We start from the raw sequence: 17,954 nt of genomic DNA, 5'->3' as shown, positions 1-17,954 counted from the left end.
TGTTTTTCCGGACCCATTGTGTTACAGCAGCTACACTGTCAGTGAAGATTACCAAATTTTGTGGTGAAGTATCCCCCCTTGGGATGTCATTACTATAAACCCTTCTGCAATACATCAATTTCTAATTAACATTTGCATATTAGATTGTCAGGGGAAGGAGGGGGGAGGCTCACGCAAATGAACTTGTGCTAATTAATTGAAATCAAATGAGCCTGGAGCTTGAGAGGAGGGCGGAGCAATGAAACGCTTCGACAACCTTTAGGAGGAGTAGACGGGATGCTCGAGTGCTGTCAGCGACGCCCGCTGCATCCAAAAACATCAACTCCCCGAAGACTTGAAGTAGCTGTTAGATGGAGGTGGTTGATGGGGTGGAGGAGACCTGTTGGTGTACGGTTGGGTGGTCGGCCTGGAGTATGTGTTGTAACAAACAGGCTTGATGTAGCCCATACGCTAGGTGGTGTTTTAGATGAGAGTTTTGGCGCTTTTCGACTTGTCTGGCTTTGAGGTCAGAGCAGAAACAAATGTGATCATGGTTCCTCATCAGCTCTAGACCTGCACGGCAGACACTGATGGTTCTGCAATCTTTTCTCTGTGCCAGTCTCCAACATCATCCAATGTCAAGTCTCTCAGCCACTTTTTAGCAGTTTCCAGGTATTTTCTTAAAGCCCCAGTGTGTAAGATTATAAATAACCTCGCCGTTAAACGCGTAATAACAACTACAGCAGCTGTGGAGTGTCATAAATGTTACAATGTCAACATGTCCTCCATGTTGGTACCAAGCTACTGCTAATAGCTATTAGCTATGATCATCGTGCGAAATGGTTTTTGGCACTGTTGCCAAGTCCGCTGGTTTTTGGGCATGTTTTTATCTAAAGTCGCTTGCAAATTCTGATTGTCGGGTTTTTTTGGGCTCATTTCTGAATGTGCAATCACTTATTTGGGCTCTAAAAAAGGCAACTATAAACACAGGTTATAAACAGACACAGTGAACCAGCTGATATCTCTCCACCACCAACCCCCCCCGCACCCCCCCCCACCCCACACACACACACACACATACTCCCTGAGAGGGAGACAGACAGACAAACGAGCCGGCTCTGCCAAGACAACAGAGTAGCTGCTGAACTACAGTGCCCTGTTTCTAACATAACACCAAAATAAACTTCACTGTTACATTGAATTAACTTACCTTCTGTCCAGCAGAAAGCTGCAATCTCCACATCCGTTTTGATTCCCCGCTTCCTCATGAATTATCTCCACCTGGTAATAATAGCTGCGCCGATACAGAGTCTCATTTTTCTCCCAGTTATTACTTCTTTGTCTTTTCTTGGTTCCTTTCCCTTCCCTCTCGCTGGGCAAACAGTATGGATGGTCCTCCATTTTAACAGAATACGGCAAATAAAATGATCTACGGTCGTCTTTGCTTGTTTTCTACTCCTCCTTTACCGGCAGCATGTTTTCATATAGAGGACGGATGGGGAAAACGTGCATATCTGACAGGTTTGTCCTCTTTCGGCTGCTCAAATCAGAAATAGCGACCCAACACGGCGCCTCCCATTGAATGCAACGCCACTAATGTATTTATAAACTATTAACTCTATTAAGCTATTAAAAGATGAAAATAATCTTTTATTAAACTATTAAGCTATGAGAATGTGATGTTATTAGACTTTCCAAGCATATGTATTTATAAAAGCAATAGGATTTTTTCTAATTAAGTAGCAAATTAGTTATATACTGCTCCTTTAAAGGCTGTTGGCTCTTACCATTCAAATGGATGGTTTGATTTGCGCTGAACAGATTAGATGGAAAAATAATTAACAGATGTGCATGATTATAAGTATATGCATGAATTAGCTAACCTGGCCAGCCAGATTGATAATATGTAGCACTCTAGTTCTGCACATTATACAATCTGGGACTGCTCCGTTTGAATCCGTTTGGGGAAAAGAGGGAATTTCAACAGAACTCTCTAAGCTGACTGGGCGAAGCGACTGCTTGTGCTCGCCTACCAAAGGTTGGTTTTAGCCAATGACATCATCAAATTTAAGCGTAAGCAGTCATGAGAAACCATAAGAAGGGAAGCTAGCCAAGGCACTTCTTGTTGTTCTACTATCAAAGAAGAAATCGTGAATTATTACCAAACAGGTGTGGCAGCAACTGCTAAGCGTGCGTCTTCATATGCTTCATAAGGTTAAAATTGCTTTACTGAATTCAGCATTTATAAAGCACCACTTACAGAAGACATATTGGCTTTTTTTCAATCAGAAAAAGGCCAGCTGGTTCAAATAAAACTGTAAAATGAGCCAAACAAGTGAGCCTCTTCCTAGCAGAACCATTGTTTACATGCATTCACTCCCGCTTTGTCGGGGGAACTAGTTCTGTAGACCAAAAGGAACGGTAACATGTACTGTCTGGCACATTGAACTCTGGGAATTATACAACAGATCCCAATATACATGCACTATTCCAATCGGGAACATAACAGCCACACACACACGTTTCAAAGATGTTAGACTTGATGTCTCCTAAAATCTTCTTAACTTCATCATGTCTAGTCCTGCTTGACAAGAGATATTTCATTGCAACATAACTCTTGTCTAAATATGGGTCAGTTTAACACAACCAAACTTATTGTTTTTGCACATTTTTTGGTATTTGCATGTTTTGCTAAGTATATCTCCAACCATCAGTAAAAGCAGCTTAGCTCCTGAATATTGTTTATGGCAAACTTTTACCCTTTAGGTCTTTTGCCAAAGATCAGAAGAAGCCTGAACTAAAATCTTCTGCATCATCCCACCAGTTTCCATGAAATTCTAATTAACAGCAACCAGACGATAAACAAATTCGGTCTGGTCTATAATCCCTTCCTTTGGTTTCATTCTGCACAGCAGGGGCAGACAATGCTTCCACTGATCCAGTCTGAGTGTTAAAGGTATACCGTCAGTCATGCTCCTGCATTGCCGTGTTAAATCAGTGGAGGTTTGCAGGATGCTAGAGTGAAACGATATCTGGAGGATACCCGGGAGATGCCCTGACTTTGCTGCAAGGCAACAATTTGTTGAAACAGACTAGCTGCATCTTCCCAAATGTTGTTTGTTCTCGAAGTGTAATTTAGAGATGAATACACAATTTCTACTTTGTATGCAAATGTGCAGAAGGAAATATTTCCCATCTGAAGAATATCACTCACAGCAAATAAAATCAAACGCTGAGCGTCTTCTGAAACAAGCAGAACATCACAGCTCTGACGCGACGTTGCTGTACTTTCCTTAATTCACAATGACTTGACGGCACAAATACTGTCAAAAACTCTGTCAAGACTGAGAGATGCAACACTTGGTGGCACCTAATTGTTTTTTGTTGACCGTATTTTTGTATTTCAATATGCAGAGGACTTTCTACTGGAAGGTTATTAAAACTTTGCATTGAATTTCAGAGCAGCTTTTCACAAAGCAAAGGATACGGTTTCATTGCAGAGGCTACCTGTTGCCTTCATAGATGTTGGGCTTCCTTCATGCACTAAGACCAACGGCACATTTAAAAGTAGCCAGAATGTGGATTTTCTCTCCAGGGTTATGGAGAGATTCTCTGGGACGGATCAAAAGTTCACAACAGTTTTTTTTTAGCATCCACAAAACGTCTACGTTGTGATTTCTGTGGTTTATTGTGGTGTTTGGGGGGGGGGAGCTGGGTAGCAGATGGTTGCAGCAGTGGCAGCTTATCAATGACATGTGGCCTGGGCACACCTGTATTGCTTATCAATGAATAATTTGACACCCACAACCATCTGGCTATTGGCACCACAGCTGCTATTCACATGGTGTCACTGCTTTAGCAATGAGCAATTTTCCCAGGCTTATTGCACATAGATATCAGTATGCCCTGCGTTCCCCCATAATATGCAGCTTCAAGCTGGAAAGAAGGGCCCATCCCTCCAAATAGAGCATTTAGGCTGGATGTTTAAAGACCAAGGGATTCTTCTTAGGCTGGGTCTGAAAGGAAATGTTTATTTCTTAAGTTTACAAAGTGACCTCTCAGCACGCTATTTAACAATTTGCTTGGTATAAATGATTGTGTTCAGCGGTGTGCAGTACTCTGTAGGCGAAAATGCCTCATCTGCAGCCTTTTCTGCTACCAAGACAAGAGACCTGATCGTATTTCCTTCCACAAAGTGACTGGAACTGATTGTGGCGTTTCAGAAACCTCACGCATTTTAAAAAGTTAATTTCAGATTGTGAGGAAATTTATTTTGTTATAGCAGCTGTAGCGTTGTGGTGCGAAGGCCAATAGTTAAAAGGAATTTTTGCATACAGACCACAATCCAAACATTAGAACGGTTATAGAGACCCTGTCCACAGCCTGACTGGTTTGGTTTTATCAAAGAAGAAGCTTATTGTCTGAGGTGCATCTGAACTCGTTTTATTGTGGCATCCTTCAGCTTGCACTATAAAATCATGGCAGACATGAACAAATAAAAATGGTAGATTTGCAAAATTGTTCAGCTGGAAGTCCATGACCTTGTTTAGCAGCTATGCAGCAAACACTGTGACAAAATTGCTTAAAAAACATAATAGAGAAAACTGAACAGCTTGAAAATTATGAATCAAAGAGAACATAAAAATATCTACTCAGCACCGAGAGAGACTTCAAGTACCCAACATTTAAGGGCTAAAAAAGTGGATTTTGCATGATGTGTCCCCTTTAATGTATGACAAAAGATGCCTGCTGGGATAAAGAGTATTTCTGTTTGCTGCCAGAGTAATAAGAATATTTAACTTTCTTTTTGGACATTCAGATGTTTAGATAAACTAAGATTATGATGTTTTTAAACAGTTTGGAAAAGCCCAGATGTTCATGGCTTTCTATGCTTCTCATAGGATAAGATGCACAAAAGTTGCGTTAATTGGGTTCACAGCAGTCAATGTATTTTTTATGTGAAGTTTCCTTGTGTGAAATCATTATATAGGGAAGAGAATTGTGGACCTCCTTGAGTTTGATTCATTAATATTCATTAGATTTTTTTGACCAATCTGTATAATCTGACCCAATCTGTATAATATGATTGAACTTGACTTTGTAAAGTGCCTTGAGATGACATGTTTCATGAATTGGTGCTATATAAATAAAATTGAATTGAATTAATAGATGGTCCAGCCGTCATACTGTTTACAATGGATGAAGGTTCTGTTCCCCAGACATGATGCAAAATCTTTAGACTTTGGCCAGGAAGTTTGATTTTGACCAAAAATAGGGTTTCCACACTGGATAAGGGCTGTAAGTATACCAATAAATTATCTACAAAGAGGCTTGAAGACAACTAATTTAATGTTTTGGAGTGGGCATCATAAAGTCGAGTTGTTTCACAGAAAATTTATTGTCAAAGCTGAAAAGGTGCATATGTGAGCGAGGCGGCTGCTCCAGTTCTGTCAGCAGGAATGGGCCAAATCTCCAGCAAACTACTGTGAGGAGCATGTGGAGTCCAAAACCGAAACTTAAACTGTTTCAAAGGCAGTTTTCCCAAATACTAACAAAATGTGTGTAAACTTCTCCATTTTGAAGATTTTTTTTTTTTACATTGTCTCATTATTCATGAATGTAACCAGCAGAATATATACATATATAGTTTTTGCAATCATAACTGACTCAAACGAGGAAAACATGAATGAAACATGAATGTGAAATAATGCCATCCATCCAAAGTTTTTTTTAAAAAAACAGTTTATTCAACGGTTATTTAACTGTGTTGTCTAAAGACAAGCCTCTGCCCTCGGTGTGACGTAAACATGGAGTCCAGCATCCAGGATGATGGACTGGGCTAAATTTCTATTTGTAAAAAACAAACAAAAAAAGTACATTTTTCAGCAGTAATCTCCAGCCAGAGACGGCTCCTGGATATCATAAGGGGTTTAACCACCCTTCGTTTTGCATTAGACATTTAGTTTTAGAACATGGTTCATTATACTGAAGTGAAATTCTAACAAATATTATGCAAAACCAAAATAAAAAATGCAGCCCTGCTGAGTATTAGCATCAGAAAACTCCTAGAAGGCTGCCAGGATTATGTGTATACTCGTTTCAAGGACACCAGGACCCTTTTTATTATGTTTCTACAGATGATTCAACCCTCCTGATCAATCTAGTCTCCCTCTGCGACAAAATTACATGTTGTGTCAAGTTGAGGCAGAGCAATGCGCTCCGATTATCAACCAATGCGCTGAATCTTTGACGGTCTTCTGGGAATGCTAATCACTCTTCCATTAGATTTTTTTTTTTGCCTGTGACGCCTGCCATTAATCCTCACAGTCTTGTGTGATGAAAAGGCGGCACTCCTTTGAACGTAATTAACTCCCATGATCGCTTTTGAACCTCGCTGAATTGAGTGCTCTGATCGAGAGAAATTACACCAGGCTATTGCGAGTATTTAATGGACCCACGAGTGTCAATTAATCCCTTTTTTTCATGTCCACTAGCCCAGGTTTTTATTAAAATGCTTTTATTCTCAGCCTCTGCTTTTTGAGTTGAACACCATCATGAGGCATTACAATAACTTCCTCCGTTTTCTGATTAGCCTGAGGGTGCTAAACCTTGACTTTAGACCAGACTCTACCCCGTTTGTCGGTTAAATGCTTCAGGAAAGGATTTAGGTGATGGGAAAACAGAATTAAATGTCCATCAAATGGCTATAACAGGGTTAGCTATTTAGAAATTACACAGTACAGGGAGAAAGATTGCCTTTGGAGGTAAAGTCAAAGGACGGGTGTTGCATTCAGACATTCAAATTAGATGAAAATAATCTTTTATTGCAAACAAAATAAATGGCTGAGAGGTCGGGGTGTTGACCATGACCTGTAATTCCCTATAAACTCTTGCAAGTGTCCATTTAAATCATCTCTTTACTGGGATGATCAATTCAACCTCTGGCAAACAAAATGTGGAATTGCCTATTTTACAGGATTTCCAGCAGCTCCCATCCAAAAACACATTGAAACTGTAGATGCACAGGAGAAGAGCAAAAACAAAAACTAGGTCTTACATATTTTCGTACCCACAACCTGATGCTGCAATCAATGTTACTTAAGATATTTTGCAGACATTTCCCCTACCTTTAATGTGATTTATGTTTTATAATTAAAAAAAAAGGATAAGCATCAAATAAAGTAGAATAGCCTGGTTGCATAAGTGTGCAGGAGCTTTAAACGTTACAGTTTTAGCCTTCGGTCTTCTTTGAACCACACCTAACATCAGTGAACCTGATTAACCTTGCAGCAAACGTTAATGTGTTGATGGTCGATGGCAAAATAAACTGAAATGTAATAAATTTGTGGCATTTTGAGTATATTACAGCTAATAATGTAGTGAAGGTTTTGAGCCAATTAAAACATTTTGATGGTGGCATGACCATTGTTCCACAAGACCAAGTTTATTATCAAAATTATTAATTGACATATCTAAGTTAATGGACATTTATTTATAATATAAAAATCTAGTACACCAAAAAATTTGCTCCATCGTTAGAAATTCATGAAGAAATATCACGACTGTGACTCCAAAACCTGAAAAAATAACCTGTTTCCAAGAAACAATGCACTGTTTGTCAATAATATGATAACTTAATATCAATATAACTTAATAATAAGAAATGGTCGTATTCTGAAAAGATTTTACACGTCATGTCATGGCCTAAAATAGATTGTTCTGTGTCATTGATCAGCATTTGTTCTTAATTTTAAGTCGGGCTGGTGGGAAAACTCCAGCTCTATTTACCAAAAAGCGGAGGGTTTTGAAACCAATAAGAAGCTAACTTTAAACCGCAGTGGGCTCTTGTGCTGAAACTCACAAAACCGTCACCCTGCATCATTCAGCACAGTGTGTTTTTTTTTTTTGTGTTGTTTCACAGCTGTGTCACCATGTACCATGAGACAGGGCTCCTGGAGGAGTCCTGGCTGATGATCTGAAGCAGCAGGTCATTAACGCTGTGCAGCTTATGGAGGCTGAGCCATGAAGCGCTTTAATTAGGGTCTTACTCAGGAGTTGCTCAAAGGCAGTTGTCACTTTAGGAGAAGTCAGTTATTAGAGACCTTTTTTTTTTTTTTTTTTGTCTTTTCCAGCCCACATTTCTCCTGCGAGTTCCTGCAGAGCTACTGTATGTCACCACACAGGCTAAAACTTTCTGAAGTTAAAGCCAGTATGTATGAAACTGCAGGTGCTTGGTGGATGCCGGTCATACCGGTACCATTCCCAAAGGTCCAGCTAACAGGTTTGATCTACTTTAGGGATGCAGGTTGGACGACTTCTCAGAATCTCCGATTTTCACGGTTAAACATAAACTTCACTTTATTTTGTTGAGATCCTCCATGATGGACCAACACAAAGAAAATGAGGTAATTACAAAGTGGTAGTAAAGGGATGACTTTTTAAGCTAGTATACATTGTACATCTCATTAGTGGCTTGCTTTTGTATCCATCCCCCTTTCATACAACAAAATACAAACTTATAAAGTCATTAATTATTAAATTAAGTCAACTTGCAGTCTAAGTCAAGATGATCTGTGATGGCCTCAGAGGTTTTTCAGAGCACATTATTTAACTGACGACATGATGAAGACCAAGGTTACATATCAGCTAGCCAAGCAGAACATTAGACTTAGACTTACTTAGACTTAGACAACTTTATTGTCATTTTGTATGCACAGAGTGCGTACAGAACGAAATTACATTTGCATATAGCTTGAGAACATCACAGTAAATTACAGTAAATTACAGTAAATTGCAGGATAAGGTGCAGCAGTGATTTTTGTTATCAATAAAGCCTATCTTATCTTAATTTAACTTTGCAACACAACAAATCTAACTTTTAGGGAAGAGTGACACAATTTATCAAACAAGAAATGTCATTTGCAGTTTGCTTATGAACCCAGAAGATTCTCAGGAAAGATTAAACTGAAATTGGTGGTGGCAGCATCATGCTGTGGGGATGTTTGTCTCCAGTAAAGACGTGGCAGATGAACAGAGGACCCTCCAACAGGACCCTAAACAGCCAGGCCCTCAGATACATGGCTTAGACCAGGGGTCTGCAACGTTTACAATCCAAAGAACCACAAATGTTACATGACCTTTAGAAATAAATGCACTATTTTCTATTAATGTCTACTCTAGGAAATTTTTCATTTTAAAGAACCATTTTTTTCTACTTTTAGATATTTATTTAGGTTTGCACAACAGATACACGTTTAATATTTAATAGTAGCACGTGCACAGAAACCCCATTTTATCTTTTTTCCCCCCCTCACAACATAATTTCAACAGAACAATCAGACATATAGCAGGTCAAACAATACTCAACCAGCTTACCAAAATCAATAAATAAAATGAAGGGCACCGTTTCATCCACTGTGTGATTGTGAAGTTCAGGCTTACTGGGTCAAGTCTGTCCAGGCGGGGCTTCCGTATCATGATAAATCCCTCGCTGTCATCCCGTGGGGTGGAAGTTAGATTGTCTCCTGTATTCTCAAAAGCTCCTTATACCCGTCACTGAGTGTGGGGGCATCCTGCCATATCCAGAACCTCAGGATGGCCTGCCTCGCTGCATGTAGGCACGTTTTATTTTGCTGTTCCGTGCGTTCCTCGCTCTGCGGCTGCGAAAGATGCCGTGGAGGAGAGATGATTCTAGGTCTGTTAGAATGGCCCTTAGAGGCTGGCTGAAGCAGGAGACTTGAGGCAGAGAAAAGGTGCACCCACTTGGTTTTTATTGTCCAAACTTGGCAAACAGGTCACAGGAGCAGCCACAATCCCACTAGAGTCTTACAAGAAGCCTTTTATAGATCACCAACTCCTCCCATTAACCAGATCTACCATTAAACAGGGGAAACACACTCACACTCTAACATACAAACACTAACAAATAATATAGCTAAAACATTATACTTTATTTAACAATCATCATCATCTATAAATATCTCAGAACATTTCTATCTAAATTCCTAAAATACTACACCAACCAAAATACAGTTTACTTCCCCCCCTCAATCCATAATGGACTCTTCCGGAACCTTTAAAAGGTGTTCAGGCCCCCGGGGAATCTTTTAGCCTGAACACCCTGCAGAGGAAGAGACAGGAGGTAAGTCATTTACACAATCACAATTCTAAACAGTAATCAATGGTTTGGTTTGTTGACAGGTCATCAGTGCCAGCTGAGAAGAACTGCACAAACCATCACAACTGAAAATAAAATACTTTAAATCACAGTGCACTTTATTCATAAACAATATTGTAAAACTACATTTTAAGTGTCATAGAAACAGTAATGAAGCTCTTCATTACAAGGTCAAACCCCATCGAGGAGGTCGCCTCACCCTGTGCATCACTCCAGAACTTCTCAGTCTTTGCACATTTCCAAAACGTGTGCACTGCCAAAAGGGAACTAAAAGTACGTAAAATTTTCTTGAAGTTAATGTTTTTTCCTTGATATAAGCAGGTAAATAAGATGATTTGCCAATGGAATAAGACTTTTGCACTCAAGATAAGATGATGGAGATGAAATGCTCCTAATTTAAGTGCAGAATATATAATTATCTTATTTTAGGGGTAAAAATACTCACTCCATTGGCAAATAGTCTTATTTAGCTGCTTAAATCAAGGAAAATACATTCATTTCAAGAAAATTTTCCTTTCTTTTAGTTCCCGTTTTGCAGTGTGTATGCACCGAGCTCTGAATGACACTTAATGCAAGTTGGAGAACCCAATCTACTTTTAGATTTTTAAATGAAAAACAACAAACAGACAAAAAACAACTTTAGAAAAAACAGGAAGTACACATTTTCTAATTTAAATTTGTGGGAAATGATGTAAATAGCTCCTCATTACAAGAAAAATACCACTTTCTAGAAAATACAAAACCTGTATCTTTTACCACTCATAATTAAAAATTGTAGTTGTTTTTGTTTTATTTAATAATTTTTAGTTTTTAGAGCTGGAGGGTCCTGAAAGCCCCTCGTGGCTCCTGAGCCGCAGGTTACAGACCCCTGGTTTACATTCGAGCATATTCTTGTTGGAAGGGCCTAGTCAAAGTCCAGACCTAATTCCAATTGAGAATCAGTGGCGACACTTGCATTTGTTGAAAACCTAACAGTAGATCCTCAGGAAAGCTCCAACATCAATATCTAATTTCTTTAAGGAACAATGTGAGCATTTAGCTCTTCTTCAGACCAACAAAGGCTACATTTTTTAGTCAGAAGAGGTTATCGATGTAGGAACTTTATCTGCAAAGCTGATCTACAGTTGTTTTTCACAATATGTTTGTGGAAAATAAAGGATATTTCTATTATTTTTCAGATTTGCTGAACACAAACGTGGCACATTTACATTTCTTTAAACGGTTTATAAAAAAACATAATTTCCTTCCACTTCACAATCACACACTGCAGGCCGATCACATAAAATCCACCGGGCTTCTCATAGCTGATCAATTAAAAGAAATTATACGTATGCTGAATAATGTAAAAGTGTCTCGAAAATGTCTTCAAAAGCTTCTCATTTCTCCCAGATTGAATTTAGCGTTTTTGATTCAGACAAGGGGCATGTGTTTAACAGATAATTGATGAATATTCACCAAATCAGTCTTCCAGAGTTTGCCCAGCCTCTAATCAAAAAGCGTGGTGGGCATCTTGAGTAATTGATGCATAGCTAATGACTTGGTGATTAATAGCTTGGCACCGACATGCATAAATTTAAAGATGGGGGGAGAAGACAAAGACCCAGCAACCGGTTGTGGTCCGAGGAACATCGTCGAGAAATCGCTCGAACAAAAGCGCTCTAATGAGAGGAAAAAAGCTCAGCTCTGGGTCTCGGCTAATAAGTGACGGTGTTAATTAGGTTTGTCCAGGCATATGGAGATTTGCTCTCTGGATTTGCATAGCTGGGAATGATGTCGAGGAGGGAAGGCAGATAGTTTGCTGTCTCTTATTTGAGAACAAATGCTCAGTGATGGCAGTGCACGAGATCTCTGCTCTGGTTTCGCTTTAATAATATTCAGCTAAAGGTCCTCTGGGGTTTGTAAAAGGTCACGGTTTTGTTCCCCCTGACACTCGGGCGACTGGAGATGACGGGTTTTCACACTCCACCCTGCGAGTGACGGCGAGAAGAAAGGACACTAATTACTGACATCCTGTCGGAACAAATACTTTTCTTATTCAAATGAGGGTCAACCGTTTTGTCTTCTGAATGCGTGCCAAACAAAGCAGCATTAAATTACCAAGACCTCATCTGAGGACGGAGGACATGACGGATGGTTGTGGGGGGACCAGAGAAGCTCCCCTAGCATCCTCCATCCTCCCCTCTCTTGGTTTGAGGGTAACATTAGCTACAGATGAAGACACCTGCTGAGCGGCAACACTTCAACAGCCTTCAGTCGAGCAACAGCTTATAATCGCGGAAAAAAAACTCGTAAAACATTCAGGTTGTTTTATCGAGGAATGTTCGCTTATCAATGCTCAATCTAAATAGTATTTAATTACAAGTAAGCACCAGAGGTGTCAAGTAACGAAGTACAAATACTTCGTTACTGTACTTAAGTACACTTTTAAGGTATCTATACTTTACTCCATTACTTATTTTTCGTCCTACTTCTTACTTCTACTCATTACATTTTCACACAAGTATCTGTACTTTCTATTCCTTACATTTTTAAAACAAACGTTACTCGTTACTCCACCTCTGTTTGGAATTGAATTCCAAAAAAGTTTGAGAGAGAACATGCTCCAGTGACTTTGTCTTTGACTAATGGGTTAATGATTATGTTGTGTCTTGGGCCACATGTAGAACTAATCAGTGTTTCTTTCTTTTTTCAAATATCACATTACACATGTCAGCTTACATAATAATATATATGATTTAGCAATGGCATCTAGGTGTTATTCTATTATATCTGTTGCTTTATGTCTGTTGGTTGTGCTGTTCTTTTTGTGTCTCTTTCCAGGTGATGGAGCAGACATAGAAGGTTTTATCATTCTCTCCCTTTTATCTCCTCTTTCTTTCACCTCTACTCTTTTTTTTCTTTTCTTTCACTTTTTGTTCTTCCTTTACTCTCCCATTGTCATGTCCATATAATTTGAAATTCTCCTTGCAGGAATCATAATAAAGCTATTTACAAGCATAAATCAAGTGGAGCACTATGGCGAAAGCCGTTTGCTCCACTTGTAAAAGCAAAATCTGTCGAGCTCTATCTGGCATTGAGACATCAATTCCTATTGCCATATTGCTAGACAGGACACTGGGGAAAAAAAAAAAAAAAAAAAAAAAAAAAAACTAATCAGTGTTTAAATTAAGCTTTCAATTCATATAGTGGCATTTTTTTAAAGGTTACTTTATACTTTTATACTTTAAGTAGTTTTTGGAGCACATACGTTTTCACTTTTACTTGAGTAAAGAGGTCAAGTTGATACTTCAACTTTTAAACTGCAGTATCTATACTTCTACTTAAGTAACAAATGTGTGTACTTTTGACACCACTGGTAAGCACCAGGGCCTGTCCCAAGACGTTTTACCTTTCTTAATGAAGCACACCTACAGTATTTCCTACATTTCCCACAATTTCTGCCAGTGGGACGAAGCGGGGTAATGGATAGTAGCACGTTTCAGCTAGTTGAGCGCCCAGAGCTGTTTCTTCTCCGGCAGGCGAGGTGCAGAGAGGGACTGTGATGGCGCGGGTCCTCGCATGGAGCAGCTCAGCGTATGAAGCTTGGTGTCAAATATAATAACAGTTTGATATGAAAACTTTTTCCCGCAGTTTATATTCCGAGACCACGTAGGCACCGAGCTCAAGTTTACGACCGCATGAGGAGAAACAAACTGTACAATCCATTCAATTCAATTATGCGTAGAGCCACAGTGGACAGTCGTCTGCATTGTTGATGGCTTTGCAGCAATCCCTCATACTGAGCATGAAGCGACAGTGGAGAGACTTAGACAACTTTATTTGTCATTTTGTATGCACAGAGTGCGCACAGAACGAAATTCCGTTGCATACAGCTTGTAAATTGCAGTAAAAATTAAATTACAGTATAAGGTGCAGCAGTGATTTAAAAGTAAACAATTTAAATGTAGACAATGCAGGAGAAGTCACAGTGTACAGGTGAGTATTTTTAAAAACCATTTGTATGTGCAGAATTTGATTGTGCAAGGGGCATTTGTGCAAGAATGCATTTAAAAACTAAGAGTTCGGCAGCATTTGTAATGCTAGATGGAGATGGAAATGATGCAAAATGTGCAAATATGCGAATGTTGTGCAGAGTTTATGGGTTAACTTCCGGCAGCGGCTACGCGTACAGCTCTGACCAACTCTCGACATTTTTCATAAAAACATGCCGCCAACTCGCTAGAAAACTCTCATCTACCCAGCCGATCAGTACTTGACCGCGAGCGCCAGTTGGAGTTACGGTCATGTAGTGTTTTTGAGGAAAACCTCCAGCAGAACCAGAACCAGGCTCAGTGTGAACGCTCATCTGGGCATCAGGGCTTTATTTTTAATATTGTTATTTTACATGGTAATGTTTGGCTTTATTAAGTACATCAAGTCATTTTAAGTAAATATAACCACGTCAACTCTACATTAATCAAATCTGTGATTCAAGTCTGGCTTGAGTCGCCCTAACCCTTACCCTAGTCCTGGTAAGCATCAAAATTTACTCCTCATGGAACAAAACCTGCCAACAAAACTTCTATGTTTCTATCAGCAAACAGCAGCAAACAGCTGGCGTTTCCCCCTCTGGTTGACATAACTTAACGTAGCCATAAGAGATACCCAAGGCGTTGGGTGTGCCGCTCTACAGGGTTCAAGTTTTTTTTAAAGAAGTGGAGAAATTAGCGTTTTTAGTGAAACTTAACCAGAGGTACGTAGACAAATAAAAATTGTGATTGCAGGGACATCTGCTGTGCATGTAAAGAAAAAGACAACAACAACTGATAACCTCTGAGATATACAGAAGTGTCTGGGTAAAAAAGCAATGTGGTTGTTTTAGAATGCACCATAGGAAGGCGGTTGAAGAGAAAAGGTCTGCATGGTGGTGCGTCGAGAAGAAAAGCCGTCACTGCTGCAGCAGTAGCACAAAGCAGCCGGCTCACAAAATAACAGAGATCAGACTAAAACTTGGTTAGATCAACACTGGACTTCATGGCCAGAACCATGAATCTGACGTTTGGAAAGGAGTCACCGAGGTTTATGATGAATTGTGCAGTGATGCATGAAGGTGGATCACTAAGGAGCTTGAGGAAGCCGGTCAAAACGTACATAAGGGGAATGGAGCTAGTCATCAGAAACACTGTGGGAGGGTTGACATTTTTCAGCCCAGGAACTGTGGGTGGGACGGACCTGGACACGATAATGATCGAGGATACAAGGCCAAGTCAACCAGTCAATTCAATTCAATTTTATTCATGTAGCGCCAAGTCATAACACGTCATCTCGTGGCACTTCACAAAATCAGTTCCATCAAATCATCCAGACAGATTGGTCAATAGCTTTTCTATCTAAGGAAACCCAGCACAGTCCACTGAGAATAAGCTGGGAAAAGAGAAAGTTCTGGTTAGAGGGGAAGATTTACAGGAACTGGAGGCTTATTGGCAAGAATAAGGGGCGGTTTTACAGTCCAAGAAATGAAGTGCTTCATCCACAACCGCAACAAGAGACTTCAAGCAGTCATTGGGGCAATATATCCTACTAATAACTCACATTTGATCAGGTCCATCTGGAAAGTTTCTGCTGTCATTAAATTTAAATAGAGCAAAGACAGCTGTTTGATCATAACTGGCTTTACCCAACCACTAACATTGCCAGACAGGAAAAAGGTTTTGTATTATCATTGATATTTTCTTTTTGGAAGAAAAAGTCCCAAAAATAAGATATGGAAGAAGGAAGGTCAACACAGGGGAGGGAGGAATGACGTTAGGAAGAAAGGAGATGGAAAGAAAAGCTATTCAATTCAATTCCATTTTGTTTATATAGCGCCAATTCATGTAACATGTAATCTCGAGGCACTTTACAAAGTCAGAATCAATCAGATTATACAGATTGGTCAAAGATTTCCTATATAAGGGAACCAGTTGATTGCTTCAAAGTCCCAACAAGCAGCATTCACTCCTGGAGAAGCGTAGAGCCACAGGGAGAGTCGTCTGCATTGTCCATGGCTTTGCAGCAATCCCTCATACTGAGCAAGCATGAAGCGACAGTGGAAAGAAAAACCACCAATTAGCGGGAAGGAAAAACCTCCGGCAGAACCAGGCTCAGTATGAACGGTCATCTGCCTCGACCGACTGGGGTTACAGAAGACAGAATAGAGACACAACAAGAGAAACAAAAAAGCACAGAAGCACACATTGATCCAGTAATCTGTTCTACATTAGATGGTAATAGCGGGTGAGCCGTCTTCTCTGGATGATGTCTCAGTTAACAGAACGTCAGACCAGGTGTACCTTCTATGAAGAGAAAAGAGAGAGAACAGAAAGTTAAAATCTGAAATGACAACAGTCATTTCAATGCAATGCAATGCAAAACAGACAGCAATAAAACATAACTATGACAGGTAGACATTTACATCTTACATGTAAGATGTAAATGTAAAACTATTTTCTTATTTTTTTCCAGCTTTTCAAGAACCGGAAACTGCTTAAGTAAAATCTGAGACTGTTCCAACTTACTGAAGAATCCTGGTGAGGAAAAAGGAAAAACAGACGGTTGAACGGACGATGCTCCGATTTTCAGTGGTAGAGACATGTTAGTGAAGATGTTCAGTCATCCACGTCATGATCAATCAAAAAAGGTTAAAAAATAAAAACAACTGGACTTTCATTCTGAAGCTGAAGACGTTTCGCTTCTCATCCAGGAAGCTTTCTCAACTCAAAATGTCTGGAGTCGTGTGGAGTTCGCAGCTTTATAAATGGCCTATGAAACTCTCCAGTTGTTTACTTTTTAACCTTTTTTGCACTGGTAGACCAGATTGGACAGGACCAGGACCAGGACCAGGTCCATCAGGGGGGGTTCAGATTCAGAGGAAAACCCAAGAGAAGGGTTGACTTTATCTAGAAAGGATATGCGATTCATGAAATGTGCAGTATTTATTCCAGGATGACATGAAACATCATCTTCCACACTTTATTCGTTGAATAAAAACAGATCTAACACTGTTTTGGTCAGCCTGGGCAGCTCTTACAAAGAGAAATAAAGGCCTAATAGCTGCTCCTAGTACAAGTTGTCCTCTATGAGCCTGTTGGGCGACATAAACCCGCAGCACTTATTGTCAGCTGTGAACGGCACGTAAAACGTGACTCTACCTTATGAATTAAAGGCGACGGCTCTCGCGGATGCCCGGGGAGGTCAGCAGCGGGAGAAATGAAAATTTCCCATTAGAGATCTAACTAAGCCTTCATTGCAGGCTGTAATTATTTGGACAGCTTTATAGTTTTGTGCTCTGAAGGTTCAGGTTATTTCATTACAGACATTAGCCTCTGCATATCTAAGCGGAGACTTGATGGTTAAAAGTCATTTCTGGGATTGTATTTTACACTAAATGTGTGGGAAGCAAAGAGCAGGACTGTTTCGCTGTTCAAATGGGCCGTTTGTTGTAAGGAGAAGAGACACGTTAACTCACATTGGAGCCCATTTACATTTTAGGAGATTAGGACGCAACATTAAATATTTAGCTGATTGGGAAATGTTCACATATTGATATTTAATGTTCTTTTTCCCTCTGTCTTAAAAAGAAGGTGATTTAGTTGCTCTTTAACAGTAAAAAGAACCTATTTTTACCCATTAAACAAAATGCATAAAGCTAGGACCCCCTACTCCCTGACAGCTGGAGTTATCCTCTTTGACTGTAATAACGTCGGTGAGGTTCTTTTACAGTCGTCTATCAGCTGACATCAACCTGAGGAACATCTGCTGCCAGATGTTTGGGGGATTT

Source organism: Fundulus heteroclitus, chromosome 6 (assembly GCF_011125445.2).
Source record: "Fundulus heteroclitus isolate FHET01 chromosome 6, MU-UCD_Fhet_4.1, whole genome shotgun sequence".
Lineage (NCBI taxonomy): Eukaryota > Metazoa > Chordata > Actinopteri > Cyprinodontiformes > Fundulidae > Fundulus > Fundulus heteroclitus.
The sequence above is the reverse complement of the archived record's forward strand: the minus strand, read 5'-3'. Positions refer to the sequence as shown.